The sequence below is a fragment of the Rhinoderma darwinii genome, chromosome 3, assembly GCF_050947455.1.
Source record: "Rhinoderma darwinii isolate aRhiDar2 chromosome 3, aRhiDar2.hap1, whole genome shotgun sequence".
In the NCBI taxonomy this organism is placed as follows: domain Eukaryota; kingdom Metazoa; phylum Chordata; class Amphibia; order Anura; family Rhinodermatidae; genus Rhinoderma; species Rhinoderma darwinii.
The window spans coordinates 316464014-316482827 of NC_134689.1; the positions used below are offsets into that span (position 1 = coordinate 316464014).

At 43.5% G+C, this 18814-nt stretch overlaps 1 long non-coding RNA gene across 3 annotated transcripts in view; it reads right to left on the minus strand.

Moving 5' to 3' along the window:
* The window catches only part of LOC142748159 (uncharacterized), a 32098-nt gene extending 13588 nt beyond the window's left edge, over positions 1–18510 (minus strand). For 2 of the 3 annotated variants that reach the window (XR_012882160.1, XR_012882161.1), the window contains exon 1: positions 6053–6171. This is a non-coding gene — a long non-coding RNA (uncharacterized LOC142748159). Of the gene's footprint in view, positions 1–6052; positions 6172–18465 lie in introns of those variants that run through there. The other variant, XR_012882162.1, reaches the window with a different exon arrangement.
* Between the last annotated feature and the right edge of the window lie 304 nt (positions 18511–18814).

Below are 18814 nucleotides of genomic sequence, written 5' to 3' on the forward strand. Positions count from 1 at the left end.
GCCTGAGCGGTAGCAGATCGAGTCACTCTAACAGATCTAGGCACAGATGCAGGCTGATTAACCACGGGCGTCGACAAAGAAGCTGTGTCAGGCAAATCCATTACAAGTTCAGGTGGGATTCCGTTAAATGGCATTAGTCAGTGTGTGTACATTAAGTTCTGAACCCGAGTAAATACATTTAATCTCTGTACACTCTGCTGAATATGTAAGCCTTATTTAAAATATATTTTAAGCATTTGAATTAAGTTGAATTCATTTGAACTCCTGGATGCCAGTGGTTATGTAGCGTTCATCGCCGCGGTCCATCGGGTTTACTCACCCCCCCCCCCTGACGGCCGTAGTCATGGATCTGTGAGCGCTGGCTCGCATCTCCTTCCCAGGAGACGCCAGCACTCACTTCCGCTCCAGTCCACTGTGTCCTGTAGGGTGCGCGCGCACGCTCTTGCCCGGCCTTAAAGGGCATGTGGAAATCATCATCATCATCTGCCCATGATTTCCTGGACTATAAGAAGGGCCCTGCCTGAGCGTTGTTAGTGTATCCCATGTCAGTCTTGCAAATGGTCCCTTAGTTATTTCCCATTCCTGTTGTTACCCATGCCCTGCTACCTGTATCCTGTATCCCGTGCTGTATTCTTGTTCCTGAGCCAATTAGTGTTGGAGTCGTGTCCTACTGAACCTGCTGTCGTTTGCCATGTCCAGTGTCGTCTGCCAAGTCCAGTGTCTTCTGCCACGTCCAGCGTTGTCTGCCATGTCCAGTGTCATCTGCCACAATCAGTGTCCTCTGCCACGTCTAATGTTATCCACCACATCTGGCGCAACCTGCTGCACCCACCTCCATCCGTGCTGAAGCCTCGGCCACTGTCTGGACTATTTCAGGTACCCTTGTGTTACGAACTGCTAGAGACTCTTGTCTAGACTGTGAATAGGCCAGCTGCCTCTCCGCTACAGGGGGAGCAGCCTATTGGGTCCACATACCCTATGATCGTGACAGGTTACTTGTGGTTCTTGTCTTTTTAGGACTGTCTTCTATGGAGGAGGGAAGGCATGGCTGATGAATGCTACGCTGTATATCTTGCAGTAATAAACCTATATGAAGAACAGTGGCACTACCCCCAAGTGCAGTGTGTCTGATAAACAATATGGACAAAAGTTTTGGGACACAACTCTTAATCATTGAACTCAGGTGTTTCATTCAGTCCCATTGCAATAGGTGTATAAAATCAAGCACATAGCCATGCAGTCGTCTTTACAAACATTTGTGAAAGAATGTATCATTCTAAAAAGCTCACGAAATTCGAGTGTGGTATTGTAATAGGTTGCCACCGTTGCAACAAGCAAGTTTTGAAATTTCTTCCCTCTTAGGTATTCCACGACCAACGATGAGTGGTACTAGTGTAAATAGAAATCTTTCATGAATTAGAGCACCTTAGCTACAAAGTGCTAGACCGCGTAAAGTTACAGTGTGGTGTCGCCAACTGCTGAGGTGCATAGTACATAAATGTCGCCAATGCTCTGCTGACTCAATAACTACAGAGTTACCAACCTCCTTTGGAATTAACATATGCACAAAAAGAGTGCATCGGGAGCTTTATGGCATGGGTTTCCATGGCCGAGCAGTTGCATCCAAGCCTTATATCACTAAGCACAATGCCAAGCATCAGCTGGAGTGGTGTAAAGCATGCTGCCACTGGACTCTGAAGCATTGGAAACGTGTTCTGAGGAGTGACGAATCACACTTCTCTATCTGGCAGTCTGATGGATGTGTCAGGGTATGGTTAATGCCAGGAGAACATTACCTGCCTTATTGCATTGTGCCAACTGTAAAGTTTGGTGGAGGAGGGATAATGCTATGGGGATATTTTTCAGGGATTGACCTAGGCCCCTTAGTTCCAATAAAGGGAAATCTTAATACTTCAGCAAACCAAGACATGTTGGACAATTGTATGCTCCCAACTTTGTGGGAACAGTTTGGATGTTCGAGCATGATTGTGCCCCAGTGCAAGGTCCATTAAGGCATGTTTGGGTGAGTTTGGTGTGGAAGAACTTGACTGACCTGCACAAAGCCCTGACCTCAACCCCATCGAACACATTTGGAATGAACTAGAATAAACATTGCGAGCCAGGCCCTTTTGTCCAACATCAGTGTCTGACCTCACAAATGAATGCTTTTCTGGATGAATGGGCAAAAATTCCCACAGACACATTATAAAATCTTGTAGAAAACCTTTTCAGAAGGGTATCGGTATGAGAAAAAAATGTGTGTGTGTGTGTGTGTGTGTGTGTAGATATATATATATATATATATATATATATATATATATATATATATATACATACATATACATATATATATATACATATATATTAAGGAAGTCAAATAGCGCTACTTCATTACCCTCCTGATGAAGTAGCGCTATTTGACTTCCTTAATAGATATATATATATATATATACACACACTTTTTCTCATACTGATACAATACTACGTGGTGGAGCCTTGTGGTCCCATTGGCTAGGGAGCAGCATAAATTTTATCAATTGATTGCCTTCAAACAGTGTTGTAGACAACCTAGAAGCGAACCATAAAGGGAAATAGCCCTTAAAGAAATAGTATACTAAATGATATACAAAAGTACAAAAAATCTTTATTAAATATAATCACCAATAACATATAATGGATTAAAAGATGGGATACATCATACACGGAGATATATATTCACGGAGATATTCAAACAGTGTTGTGCCTGGATACCGCACAACTATCCCAGGTGAGGATATTTCTTACTCCTCTTCCTATTCACCATTGTTTTGGGATTCTGCACCATGAGGCGCTACTTCCTTTGATTTATTTCAGATATACATTTTCAGAAGGGTGGAAGCTGTTTTAGCTGCAATGGGGGGGGGGGGGACAAACTCCATATTAATGCCTATAGATTTAGAATGTTATGTCATAAAACCTCCTGTAAGAGTAATGTGTAGATGTCCCAATACTTTTGTCCATATAGTGTATATGCCACAAAGCATTTGGTCTGTTCAAGAAATGGACAATTGTTCTGACAACAGGCAACCTATAAGCACTTAAAGTGCTATTAAAGTCTAATGGAAAATCTCTGTCACTTGAACGTGTTCTTAGAAGATTAGTAACTTGACTTTCTTTCTTTAGTAAAAGTATAATGAGAAGGAAATGCCATTTTTCCTGTTAATTAGAGAGGCTGGGTCGAGAGATCCCTTTTGATCTTTTGAACTGAATACTGGTGTGTTGAAGTCTTCACATCTATGTTTATAAATCCTAGGGCTACCTTCTCTCACTTTCTAAGGCGTTCATCTAAAAGGTTACAACAAGGTCAAAGATCAGTACCTCAGGTAATCCTAAATATAGATTAAATGTATGTTTTAATGCTTCATTGCTTTCATTGGAAGCCTAAAAAAGTGATTCATTAAAAATGGATGCAAAGAGAAAAGGCTATTTCCTATTAGCAATTTTGTAGGTACACATCAATATCAACTTAAAGGAACAGTGTCATCACAAATTATTTTTTTATATGTTAAAGATGTTAGTGCTTTATTAAAAACGTTTATATTTATTTGTGTGTTTGTGTTTTACTTTTTCTTATTTTTACACTTTTTCTTCCCTATGGGGGCTGCCATTTTTTGTTCCATTTCTGTATGTGTCGATTAACGACACATACAGACATGGAATACGGCAGCCACAGTCCCATAGGGACTGCGAACGGGTCCCGTCCCATTCACTTGTGTGTACGGCGTCTGTGTGGGAACTGCGCATGCGCCGCTCCCACACAGTCCAATTTGAAATTGGCGCCGTCCGGCGCCATTTTCCTGTGGACCGGAAGTCGCGGCCGGACAGTAATATTACTACTTCCGGTCGCGGCTTCCGGACTTGTGCACTTGCACCAGCGGCAGCAGACGGAGCGGACGGGCCGGAGGGAGCCGCGGCGGCAGGAGCAGGTAAGAGATTTAAATGTATGTTCCGTGTTTGTGTGTGTTTACTACTGTATGTAAACCTACTACACTGTGGGTTACCTCAAAAAATGGCGACACACAGTGTAGGAGGTTAAACCTTTCAAACCCCTCGTTTATCCCGGCACTAGCCAGGATAAAGGAGGGGGGGATGCTGAGAGCTCACTAGAGCGAGGGCTTTTCACCCAATGTTGCAATGCTGCAATTTTGGGAATAGCTCCATCTAGTGACCAGAAATGGGAAATACTATAAATTAGAATTAATTTATAATATTTCCTGACTCGTGAAAAAAAAAAAAAAAATTTGAACAATGTTTAATCACCCACACACTAAATGTTTAATTAAAAAAAACAAAACATGTTTTTCTGGCAACACATTGCCTTTAACTTTTGCCAGGTTACTTTGGTTTACTTGAATTAAAGCTATACAAGTTCCACTATAATGTAGCACTCCTTTGTTATGTATGTAAAGTATTGTGGGATGTACATATGCTCTAAAATAATTCCAAGGATAATAATCTCTAAATCTTTCTTGAGTCAATAATATTTCAATAGCCAGTTACTTTTTAATAGGGATGACCTGCACTAGATAATACAGTTTGCTCTATCTGTATCTTCTTAAAGGGAAAGTAACATGTAGTCATTTTAGTTCCATTAATTTAAAGATTGCAGAAAAGAGATTGCAGATAGGATTTATAAACCTGGCTGCGCTTAGTTTCTGGTTATAGTTACACTTTTTTTGACGCACAACCTTTCAATCGTATTTATTGTGTTTGCACCAAAAATAACTGCTTTTTACGACCTCCTTGACACTTTAGGTCTTTATTATTGAATAAGTGGGTGCTTTTGGTTCAGTTTAGTTTTCGTCACATTTAGGAGTGTCCTACATTTTTGCCTCAAACATTTGGTTTAATATATATATATATATATATATATATATATATATATATATATATATATATATATACATATATACACATATTATGACCACCAGCTAATACCCAGAGTGACCGCCGTTTGCAGCATAGACAGCAGCTAGACGGGCTGGAAGTGACCTAATAAGGTGCTGGTAGGTTGTCTCAGGTATCTGGAGCCAGCTGACTGCAGTGCATCCCACATTTCCTCTAGGGTACGTGGCAGAGGATCCATAGAGCGAACAAGATGGAAGGGAAGACAAACAGCATGTATGGGTGGGCATGATCTGCAGCGATAGATTCATACCCAAATTGGTTCTGAGTGCTTTCCACATGGATGAGTGGGCCCAGAGAATACCATGAAAAAATTCCCCAGACCATAACACTGCCCACCAGCTTGTGTTCTTCCAGCAATGATTGCAGGATGTTTGTTCTTAGATGTTTCTCACATCACATACCAATGTCCATCTGTTCTTTCAAGCAGAAAACGTGACTCATCGGAGAAGGCAACCCCTTTGCCAATCATCGGTGGTCAAATTCCGATACTGCTGTGCAAATTGAAGCCTTTTTTCCAATGCACCTTTGTTAGCATTGGAGCAGAGACCATCCGTCTGCTTTGGAGCCCCATACGCAGTAGGGTTCACTGAACTGTTGTTTTAGACACACGTCTGGTAACGTCCTGGTTGATTTTCACGGTGAGCTACTACACTGTAACATGTCGTTCGGCCCTCGCGCATCTTCGTAGACGACATTCACCTGAGCGCACATTGTGCTCCGCAGTTTCCATGTCGGTTATTCCCAATGGTGCCATTTGTCCACTCACGATACACTTTCACCACAGCAGCACGCGAACAGTTCACAAACTGCACTGTTTGAGAAATACTGAATCCCTTGGCCCGAAAGCCAATAGTGATCACTTTTTGCAGCTCTAATAAGTCGCCCCTTTTGCCCATGGCAACAATGAGTGATATGTGTTCAGAAAGTCTATCGCACAGCTTATATACCCACAAAGCCAGCCCACGACACATCAGTGGTCAGAATAATGTGACTCAACTGTGTATATACTATATATATATATATATATATATATATATATATATATATATATATATATATATATATATAAACAAGCACAGATTAAGAAAGAGAGAGCGGTACTCACCAAGATGGATTGGATGGACTTGTATTTCTGAGCTGAGCACCCCCTTGACTGCAATCACAGAATCTTGTATGCAGTGCACACAGATACTGCAGCTAAAACTACATACATCTATGTACTTCCTTTTGTTCTTGCAACAGGTACAAAAACGAGCTTCTGGAAGAAAACATCACATGAGCAAAACTATCAAGTGAAAGGTCATACAAATATTTATTTCAAGCACAATCAAAAATGTTGGAATAAGCAACACTCAATGATTGAGAAACATCAAATACTGAAATAACAATGATTCAAATCAATAAGGATTAGGTCAGGTCCACACAGGATGGAAATTCTGCAAATATTCTGTGCGTAAAATTTTCAGCAGATTACCGTGCTAACCATGTGGATGAGATTTAAAAAAAATTATGTGAAACACTTTCCGCATGGAAATCAGACCAGGCTGCGGCTTTTCAAACATGCAGTATGCTCATTCTGTTCTGGATGTTCAAAGCAGATTTCACCCTTTTCAATATCGTAAAGGGGAAGTCAGCAGCAAAATCAGCAGCAAATCTGCAATGTGCGTGGGTACCCTTATACTTGTATATGGTAAAAATGGATAAATGCAAAAATGTACACACCTACAGCAAGTGTTCAAGTGTTGTCATTGACTCTAGGCCTTTTAATTTATATATATATATATATATATATATATATATATATACACACACACACCACATATATATATATATATATATATACACATATATATATATATATATATATATATATATATACATGTGTGTGTAATAAAAAATGCATAGTATTAATAACACAAAGTATGAGTAATTAATAAGCAATAGTACTATTATATCATTAATTCACAGACTGCACAGCAGTGTCATGACAAGCTTACACATTCGATTTGGCAAGGAGCATCTTCTGCTGTGTTACTGTGCCTCACATTTATAATTCCACCATGACGTAAACAGGTATAGTCATCCAACCTCCCATTCGTGCATCTTTTTAGAAGTGAGACACTGACGCCATTTGAGCTATATTGGGTACGAGCAGGACACCAGGCAATGTGACAATATGCCCTTGACATCCAGCAAGTCTCGGAAAGTGCTGCTGCAATAAAATTAATCACTGGCCTCATTAATGTGCTGTTGGATCCAGTTTCAGTGTCTGACATGGGAATCACTTGCTCCTCTCAGCAGCGCTGTAGGCAGGATGTTTCTGTTATCATTACATTTCATATCTGCATGCCAGCTTAGGTCCTATGGGAGGGCAATTCGAAGAAGGGTGGAGGGGGTGCACAGTTTGTCCTGGCATACTTGTTGTGCTGGCAATGTTTCAGACAACACGAAAAGTAAATGAGCAGCCCATTTGGCAATACTTCTATATTAGCCGGGATACAGGAATGCTTTTCGCTCCTGCTGCTTCTTACCATAATAGAGACTGTGGCTCCTAATGTAATTAGAAATTATATTTCTTCAATATAATTTTAATAGGTTTTTCTACTTCTTAAGGATTCATTTAAAGGACTTCTTCTGATACTGTTAATAGCCCTCAAATGCTGGTTGGCTCAGATTTAATAATCTTACAAAGCAATAATGTATGAAGTATAAGATTTCTCCCTCGATTTGTTTACTATTTTTAGTGCCATTTTTAGTTACATTCTAGGATTTCGGGACCGGTAGCAACCGCAACCGCTGCATCGTCCCTAAGCTACGCTATGCATACAAATTTGAGAAAAAAATAAAAGTCAAGCAAAAATAACAACAAAAAATACACTGGCGGCTGAACGAAATGTAAGTGCAATAAAACTCATGCGTCTTAAAAGTGATCCAAAAATACAGAATAATGGTCTATCCTTGCAATCAATGTGATCTGGGAATCCAACGTATGATCGATGTATTCCCAGAAAATTACAATAAGAGTTATGAACTTTGGTAACTCCTTACTGGCAGCCAATGGTAGGCAGTGGCGAGTAAAGAGCTTTTCCTTTTAAAAGCAGTCGATTGGGCAGTTTGGGCGGTCTGCCGGAGAATGCACATTTGCAGAGTATTGTAGAGAAAAACACCGTGCCATTATCAATGTTCCTGCTGGTGACCGGTAAGCAGGCTCCTATTAGAATCCAGGCATAGTGATATTAGTTGCCACTGCCCAACCATGTGGTCAAATTTGTGGGTGTTTTAAAAAGGCAATAGGCTTCTGAAAATACTTTGCACCTGTGTGGTTCTCAGTGTAAAAAAGCTTAGCAGTAGATAATATCCTGTGCAGGTTATTATGGTCGCAACAATCCCAAATATGTCTTTATTATTTTATTTATTGGGACTTTTACTTTTTTTTAAATTAATTTTATTTTTTATTTTTCAACTTTAATGTACAGGCATATATCTATATGCCAGTATATAAGCCTGGGTATTGATAGTACACAGGCATCTGTTAGGGCATATCTAAGTATGCCCTAACATCAAGAAATATGGATAGACAGCCCTGGGGTCCTTCAATGGACCCTGGGCTGTCTGTCCATATCAGGCATATCCCTCAATCTCATCACAGGAATTCCCTGTGATGAGATCAAAGGGAGTTGACAGAAAAATGGGACATACATATACTCAAAAAAACACAAAAACAGGCCATACTTACTAAATGGGCAGGTAAACACCAGTTCCAAACAGGACACAGGCATGCCACAAATGCTACATAGAGGGGCGAGTACTCAGGTGCAATAACTAGTGATATCCATTCCCACTATTCTTGAGGGGAGTGGCTGCTCAGTGGTATGACTGGACACAACCAAAGCTTCAGAAAATGTAAAGGATCTGCCAGACACAGCTTCTATGTCGACGCCCGTGGGTAATCAGTCTACACCTGCTCCTAAGTCTGAGAAAGTGACACGATCTTCTACCAGTCAGGCTGGGAGGCTGAGGAGTGGGAGAGCCTATCACAGCCTGGCCAGACGGAGCTAGCTCCCGCCCTCTGTCTATTTATACCTGCATTTCCTGCTCCTCCTTTGCCTGTGATTCTTTTCTGTTTCCTGGCGCTGCTGCTCCTGCTATGATTATTGACCTTGCTTAATTTTTGACCCTGGCTTTACTGACTACGCTCCTGCTCTGCGATTTGTACCTCGTGCACTCCTGGTTTGACTCGGCTTGTTCACTACACTTGTTGCTCACTGTGTTGCCGTGGGCAACTGCCCCATTTCCCTTAGCTTCTGTGTACCCTTGTCTGTTTGTTTGTCGTGCACTTATTGAGCGTAGGGACCGTCGCCCAGTTGTACGCCGTCGCCTAGGACGGGCCGTTGCAAGTAGGCAGGGACTGAGTGGCGGGTAGATTAGGGCTCACCTGTCTGTCTCCCTACCCCGTCATTACATAATCACAGGCCCATATACCTTTTCTACACTGGTCCCTGACACAACTATGGACCCCCTTGAGACCCTGGCTCAGCAAATGCAGGGCCTCTCCCTACAGGTCCAAGCCCTGGCTCAGAAGGGCAACCAGCATGATGCTACCCTGGTAGTGCCCCCCACCTCACCTCTTGAACCCACCTCAAGTTGCCTGACCGATTCTCAGGGGACCGGAAGACTTTTTTCTCCTTTCGGGAGAGTTGTAGGCTCTATTTCCGTTTAAAGCCCCACTCCTCAGGTTCTGAGAGCCAGCGAGTGGGTATAATTATGTCCCGGCTCCAGGACGGGCCCCAAGAATGGGCCTTCTCCTTGGCTCCTGATGCCCCTGAACTTTCCTCTTGATCTTTTTTTTTCCGCTCTCGGGCTCATACATGACGAGACTGACAAGACTACCTTTGCCGAGAGTCAGCTGGTGACCTTACGTCAGGGTAAGAGACCCGTTGAGGAGTACTGTTCTGACTTTAGGAAGTGGTGTGTAGCTTCTCGGTGAAATGACCCTGCCTTGAGGTGCCAGTTTAGTTTGGGTCTGTCGAACGCCCTGAAAGACCAGTTAGTTAGCTATCCCTCTTCTGACTCCCTAGATCAGGTTATGGCTTTAGCGGTACGTCTTGACCAACGTCTATGGGAAAGACGACTTGAACGTTTTTGTGCCTTCCCCTCTGACCACCCCATGATGGCTCCCGAGGTTCCGTTGCTTCATTCTTGCACGGAAAACTCGGATGAACCTATGCAACTCGGGGCCTCCGTCTCTCCCCAACAACGTAGAGAGTTCCGCAGAAAGAATGGTCTCTGCTTCTACTATGGGGATGACAAGCATCAAGTGAACAACTGTCCTAGGCGTAAGAATAAGTAGCCGGAAGAACTTCCGCGCCTAAGTGACCATCGGGGAGGTCATTTGGGCGCACAGGTATTTCCCGTATATATGAAAACTAATAAGATCTTGCTTCCATTTCAGGTCTCTTTTGAGGGTAGGTCTGCCACCGGCAGTGCCTTCGTGGATTCAGGGTCTTCTGCTAATATTATGTCTGTGGAATTTGCTATGTCTCTAGCTATGCCATTGATTGACTTGCCTAAACCTGTCCGGTAGTGGGTATCGACTCCACTCCTCTTGCTAATGGTTATTTTACACAGCATACCCCTGTTTTTGAACTCCTTGTTGGCTCCATGCATTTGGAGCAGTGCTCTGGACTGGTAATGCAGGGATTATCGTCCGATTTGGTTTTAGGCCTTCCCTGGTTGCAGATGCATAATCCCACGTTTCACTGGAATACTGGGGATCTTACCAAATAGGGTAATGAATGCATGACATCATGTTTTTCTGTTAATTTTATCTCTCTCCCTGAGGAGGTGAACACTCTACCTGAGTTTATTCAGGACTTCGCTGATGTTTTTTCTAAAAAGGCCTCCGAAGTGTTACCTCCTCATAGAGAATTCGTTTGCGCAATCGATTTGGTACCAGGAGCTAAGCTCCCTAAGGGTAGGATATTTAATCTCTCTTGTCCCGAACGTGAAGCCATGAGAGAGTATATCCAGGAATGCCTGCCCAAGGGTTACATTCGCCCCTCTACTTCTCCGGTAGGTGCTGGCTTCTTCTTCGTAGGGAAGAAGGATGGTGGTCTTAGGCCGTGCATTGACTACCGAAACTTGAATAAGGTCACTGTAAGGAACCAGTATCCCCTTCCTTTGATTCCTGATCTCTTCAATCAGGTTCAGGGGGCCCAATTGTTCTCTAAGTTTGATCTAAGGGGGGCTTATAACCTTATCCGCATCAAAGAGGAGGATGAGTGGAAGACTGCGTTTAACACGCCCGAAGGTCATTTCGAATACCTCGTCATGCCCTTTGGGTTGTGTAATGCTCCCGCAGTCTTCCAGAATTTCATAAATGAGATTTTAAGAGACTACCTGGGGGTATTTCTTGTAGTGTACCTTGATGACATACTTGTGTTTTCCAAGGACTGGTCCTCCCACATTGAACAAGTCAGGAAGGTGCTCCAGGCCCTTCGGGAAAACAAACTGTTTGCTAAAACCGAAAAATGTGTGTTTGGGGTGCAGGAGATACCATTTTTGGGTCAAATCCTCACTCCTCATGAATTCCGCATGGACCCTGCCAAGGTTCAGGCTGTGGCTGAATGGGTCCAACCTGCCTCACTGAAGGCGTTACAGTGCTCCTGGGGTTTGCTAATTATTACAGGTGATTTATTGCTAACTTCTCGGTCATCGCTAAGCCTCTTACGGATCTTACTCGCAAAGGTGCTGACCTCCTCCACTGGCCTCCAGAGGCGGTCCAGGCTTTTGAGGTCCTTAAGAAGTGCTTTATCTCGGCCCATGTGCTGATTCAGCGTAACCAAATGGAGCCATTCATCGTGGAGGTTGACGCCTCCGAGGTGGGAGTGGGTGCTGTCTTGTCCCAGGGTACCAGGTCCCTCACCCATCTCCGTCCCTGTGCCTACTTCACCAGGAAGTTCTCGCCCACTGAGAGTAACTATGATATTGGCAACCGCTAACTCTTAGCCATTAAATGGGCATTTGAAGAGTGGCGCCACTTCCTGGAGGGGGCTAGGCACCAGGTAACGGTCCTTACCGACCACAAGAATCTGGTTTTCTTAGAATCTGCCCAGAGGCTAAACCCGAGACAAGCTCGATGGGCGTTATTTTTTACTAGATTCAACTTTTTGGTCACCTATAGGGCTGGGTCTAAAAATATTAAGGCTGATGCACTGTTGCGTAGCTTCATGGCCAGTCCTCCTTCAGAGGAAGATCCTGCATGTGTTTTGCCTCCAGGTATAATCATTTCCTTTGTTGACTCTGACTTAGTCTCCGAAATTGCGGCTGATCAAGGTTCAGTTACCGGGAACCTTCCTGAGAACAGGCTGTTTGTTCCCCTGCAATTCCGGCTAAGGGTACTCAGGGAAAATCATGACTCTGCACTATCTGGCCATCCAGGCATCCTGGGTACCAAGCATCTCATTGCCAGAAACTATTGGTGGCCTGGGTTGCTTAAAGACGTTAAGGCCTATGTCGCCGCTTGTGAAATTTGTGCTAGGTCCAAGACTCCCAGGTCCCGACCAGCGGGCTTACTATGTTCTTTGCCCATTCCCCAGAGACCTTGGACCCATATCTCCATGGATTTTATCACCGATTTGCCTCCATCTCAAGGCAAGTCGGTGGTGTGGGTGGTAGTAGACCGTTTCAGTAAGATGTGCCACTTTGTGCCCCTCAAGAAACTACCCAATGCTAAGACGTTAGCTACCTTGTTTGTCAAACACATCCTGCGTCTCCATGGGGTTCCTGTCAATATTGTTTCTGACAGAGGGGTACAATTTGTTTCATTGTTTTGGAGAGCCTTCTGTAAAAAGTTGGAGATTGATCTGTCCTTTTCCTCGGCCTTCCATCCTGAAACTTATGGCCAAACTGAGAGGACTTATCAGTCTCTAGAACAATATTTAAGGTGTTTTATCTCTGACTGTCAATATGATTGGGTCTCCTTCATTCCCCTCGCCGAATTTTCCCTTAATAACCGGGTCAGTAACTCGTCAGGGGTCTCCCCCTTTTTCTGTAATTTTGGGTTTAATCCACGGTTCTCCTCAGTTTCACCTGGTAGTTACAACAATCCCGAGGTAGATGTCGTTCATCGGGAACTGTGCACAGTCTGGGCCCAGGTTCAGAAGAACCTAGAGGCGTCCCAGAACATACAAAATACTCAGGCAGATAGAAGACGTTCTGCTAACCCCTTGTTTGTAGTCGGGGATCTGGTGTGGCTATCTTCTAAAAATTTGCGCCTTAAAGTCCCGTCCAAAAAATTTGCTCCCCGATATATAGGGCCGTACAAGGTCATTGAAGTCCTTAACCCTGTCTCCTTCCGACTGGAGTTACCCCCGTCTTTTCGAGTACACGCCATGTTTCATGCCTCCCTCCTTAAACGCTGCTCCCCGTCCTTGGCTCCCTCGAGGAAACCTCTGGTCCCTGTTCTCACCCCTGAAGGGGTAGAATTCGAGGTGGCCAAGATTGTGGATAGTAGGATGGTCCAAGGTTCCCTCCAGTACCTGGTCCATTGGAGAGGATACGGGCCTGAGGAGAAGACTTGGGTACCCTCCCGGGATGTTCAAGCTGGGGTATTGCTCAGGAGGTTCCATCTTCGCTTCCCCAATAAGCCAGGTCTACCTAGAAAGGGTCCAGTGGCCGCTCTTAAAAGGGGGGGGTACAGTAAAGGATCTGCCAGACACAGCTTCTGTGTCGACGCCCGTGGGTAATCAGTAGGCACCTGCTCCTAAGTCTGAGAGAGTGACACAATCTTCTACCAGTCAGGCTGGGAGGCTGAGGAGTTGGAGAGCCTATCACAGCCTGGCCAGACGGAGCTAACTCCCGCCCACTGTCTATTTATGCCTGCATTTCCTGCTCCTCCTTTGCCTGTGATTCTTTTCTGTTTCCTGGCTCTTCTGCTCCTGCTATGATTATTGGCGTTGCTTCATTTTTTACCCTGACTTTACTGACTACGCTCCTGCTCTGCGATTTGTACCTCGTGCACTCCTGCATTGACTCGGCTCGTTCACTACTCTTGATGCTCACTGTGTTGCCGTGGGCAACTGCCCCATTTCCCTTAGCTTCTGTGTACCCTTGTCTGTTTGTCTGTCGTGCAGTTATTGAGCATAGGGACCGTTGCCCAGTTGTACGCCCTCGCCTAGGACGGGCCGTTTCAATTAGGCAAGGACTGAGTGGCGGGTATATTAGGGCTTACCTGTCTGTCTCCCTACCCCGTCATTACAGAAAATGTGCCGGTCGCAAGGCGTATCATATCTTGCCAGATCACAGCCTATTAGTCACGCCCATACTATTCGATCAGGCAGGCTGCCCTGCACGCCACACCAGGCACTAACATGCTATTCTCCCCCAACATTACAAGGCCTGGCTGCATACCTGAAAAAAGTATTCATGATAAACATGAGGTATTAGTTGATATTTTGGCCAAAGTACGCAAGCTTTCAACCCATGTCAAGGGTCCTCATCGACTTGCGAGTCCGTACACTAGAACTTTTCGTTCCCTACATTAAAGCAACTCACAGACAAATTGGACATACATACACTCAAAAAAAAAAACACAAAAACAAGCCATACTTACTAACTGGGCAGGTAAACACCAGTTCCCAACAGGACGCAGACAAGCCGTGCGACCATCACATTTTTCAAAGCTGTGGTTGCGGTTGTGTGCAGTGATAACACTGAGCAGCCACTCCCCTCAAGAATAGTGGGAGTGGATATCACTAGTTATTGCACACAAGCACTTTCCCTCTATGTAGCATTTGTGGCTTGCCTGCGTCCCGTTGGTAACAGGTTTACCTGCTCATTTAGTAAGTGGGTATTTTTATGGGAAAAAAAAGGATCCAGAAACATGACAGGCACTCTATGGAATGATGAGTAATTTATATTAAATTATTGTGTAAATATTAATTTATAGAAAAAAAATGGTAGAAATTATTTTCTAAACATTGTACACATAATAATTAAAAACACCACCTGGCCTAGACTGCAAGGGAGCACTTTTATTTATTCCTTCGTTTGGATCCTGTTTCCAAAAACGCATAGGAAACAGTGAGAGAGCAGGTGAGTCATTCAGGTCTTGACCGGGTCCGGTCTAATGCATCAATTGTACTATGTGATGGGATATTGATATACTTTTTGCATATCTAATCAAATTCATAGAACTGTATAGCCAATACATAGATGGGGGATATACTTGAATTGTGGAATAGGAATAGAGTCTGTGTATCCATTATGGAACCTGGCCAGGTGGTGTTTTTAATTATTATGTGTACAATGTTTAGAAAAGTATTTCTACCATTTTTTTTCTATAAATTAAGATTTAAACAATAAATTAATATAAATTATTCACCATTCCAATGAGTGCTTGTCATGTTTCTGGATTATTTTTCTTTTTCTATAAATTTCACTCTTTCTGAAACGGCACCGTGCAGGATATTTACTGCATTTTTTTGGAATTTCTATTAGATACGGTTTAAACCATTTTTTAGTTCATCAAAGGGGGGGGTCCCCCTTTTCATTCATTTTCCCTTTAAATGTTGTGGTCAGCTTTGAAGGGACAACAGTGGAGAACAGAGGTTTCTCCGATCTCTACTGTTAGAGCGGGCCCGTAGATGTGTATTACAACCATTACCCTGCTCCTGACTTGTGTGCCTGCGAGATCAGCATGATAGGCTGCGGGACTGAAGACAGAGAACATGGGGGTGCTGTGCAGTGTGCAAGCACCATGTTCTCTGCCTTCAGGGCTGGTGCAACCGCTCATTAGTGTTTCGCTGGCCTCATCACATCATGCTAGTAACTAAATTAATGTATTACAGTACTAAGCTTTGCAGTCGAAATACATGAATTCACGGCACTGAACCGTTTGGGCGGCACAGGATCAACATAGTATCAATATTTTAGTGCATCGTGCAACCCTTGCGTCAACATATTTCGCAGCACGATACAATTGAAAAGGAACATGTACAGACAATCTCAAACATTACATAGTGACAAAACTAATTAACAATTCAAACAAGAGTAGTGAGGACCTTGCTCACAAGAGCTTACAATCTATGAGGAAAAAGGGGTGACACAAAATGTAAAAAGTGCTTGTTTAGTACAATAAACAGCCATATTTTATATAATAGAGTAGTACACATAAAGCTGCATGAGCCGATCACCAACCAGCGACTATTTATAACATATATGAAGTGCATGTGGGTGCTAGAATGTGGGGGATACTGTTAAATGAAGGGGTCAAGTTCTGATGACAAATGTAATAGGGGGGAAAAGGAAAGGAGTCATATTAGCGAATGTGATAGGTCTGTCTAACAAGATGTGTTTTCAGGGCACGTTTAAAACTGTGGATGTTGGGATTTAATCTGAGACTGGTGCAGCACGAGAAAAAAGGTAGTTGGCAGAACATAGAGCGCGAGTAGGGTGGTAAACAGTGATTAGGGAGAAGATGTAAGGAGGTGCAGCACTGTGGAGAGCTTTGTGGGTGTGAATAATATGTCTAAATTTAATTCTGAAGGGAATGGGCAACCAGTGCAGTCACTGGCAGAGGATAGATGCATTGGTGTAGCGGTTGGTCAGAAAGATGAGCCTGGCTACTGAATTCAGGAGAGATTCTAGAGGGGAGGGTTTAGTGATGGGGGACCGATTAATAATGAATTACAGTAGTCAAGACGTGAGTGAATCAGAGTGACAATGAGAGTTTTGACTGTTTCCACAGTAAGAAAGGGCGGATTCTGGAGATGTTTTTGATGTGAAGGTGACAGGAGCGTGAAAGTGATTAAATATAAGGTGTAAAGCAAAGTTCCTGGCTATAGCGGTGTCTGTGTGCATGAGTCACCCCAAGGTCTGATTACCTCATATATCATTTTGGGTACTGTGGTTGGATGATACTGTATTGGGGGCACTTTGTCTGAATGATAATGCAATGAGGGCACTGTTGCTGGATGACTATGTATTGGGGGCACTGTGAGTGGATTATCCTGTATTGGGGGCACTGTGGCTGGATGCTGGTGTATGTAAGTACTGTAGCGGGATGCTAGTGTAGTGGCTGCGCTATAGCTGAATACTACTGTATTGGGGCACTGTGGCTGAATGATACTGTAATCGGGCACTGTGACTGAGTGCTACTGTATTGGGGGCACTGTGGCTGAATGCAGTGGTCAGGAGAACTCATCATAGAGGTCTGGGCCAGAGAGAGAAGAAAAGGAGAAAGAACATCTACAATCAGAAAAGAGGTCCTCTGTAAGTCACCGGATTTAACTGTACTGTAATGACTTATATGGTCTGCAGAGTGCTTGTGTAGAACTGGCACCTGCCACTGTATGGTAGTATGATGCAATTCCTTACCACAGTCGCTATTTAAAACTGTGCCCTTTATTTTCATGAGCACGCCCACAAATATGACAATAACGAGATAGCTCCAACTCCACTGCTAGCTCTGTCTACAATAACCTCAGATCCTAAAGCCCTGACACTTTATTGGGAGGGACTACACCCCTGGGCATAATCACAAACAGAACTGATGCAGGAGGGGATGGAATTATTTGTTCTTGTGTCACATCTATACATGTAACAGGTTACATCTATAGAGAGTATGGGAACCACCATTTTAGATGGGCTTATGTAAACAAATCATTTGACCATTCCCAGAAACTGAGATCGCCCAGCATAAAGTGGTTGTCTGCTTTGGACAGTTGTTACTTATTAGAAAGTTCCCTTGATAATAAGCTGAGTATAGTGTCCATAGTTGGGACTCCCTGGTCTTAGCTGAAGTAAAGAGAACTGCTTGAAAGAGAGGTGAGTATTTGCCTTTAGGATGTCATGCCTGGGAGACTTGACAGTTCTTTTTGGAATCTGAGAGATCTCTCTACTTTCCAAGAGCCTACTGAACATTCTAGGAGAGTTTGCAAGTATGCTATAAACATCAATAAAATGTGACAAGGAAACATTTAATAATTTATACTGAGGTACAAAACAATGTACACCTCATATGAACAACTAATTGCTATGAAAACGATCACATATTGAAGGACATGCATTGCTGCCGATGTTCGCTCTAAAGCTGTCTATACACTTAAAATAGGCCGAGCGTTTAATTGCCCAACAGCTATTATACCCAACCTCCGCATACATATGCACGCTGGGCTCAACCAATTCCGAATGTATTCAATGGGGCGAGAGGAATAAGCCGCTGCCAGAGGAGACTTATCTCCTGTGGGCACAACAAGGATTGGGCATGTTAAAAACCACATCTGTCATCAGGGATCGTCGAGACACCCCCATACTCATCAGATAGTCAGCCGGTCTTACTGAAATCGGCAGGTACTGCCGACTGTCATCTGATTTTGTATGGGCACCTTAATCATTGAACAGCTTACTCACTGTGATAACAGTATGTATGACAACATTACTGAACAAGCTCATAGTTTTATCACCAATATAAGTGCTTGAAACCCTTCCTTTACCTCCTTCTCCTCTATTACTCACTTTCAGTGGTTCTGCAGTTCCCTGGAGGCACTGTGTTCAGTTCACGGATTAGGGAAGTGACTGGTCAAAGGGCAGCAGAGGGCACTACAGACCAGTTCAGGTTAAGCTGTGGTCACTTTATCTTTTTCACTGTTGTTGACACAAGGACATGAGGTCCCAGCCTGAGGTTTTCCTGGCCAAATGTGTTTACAAGCAGGTCAAGGACTTGTGGACAGATAAGCATTACAAAAACAACTTTACAACTCAGACAACAGCAGTGTCTAACCTGAGATCAGAGCAATTTCTGCTGTCACGAAAGAAGTGATTGTTTAAAGACTCTGAGAAAAGGTTCCTTAAAATAAAAATGCTG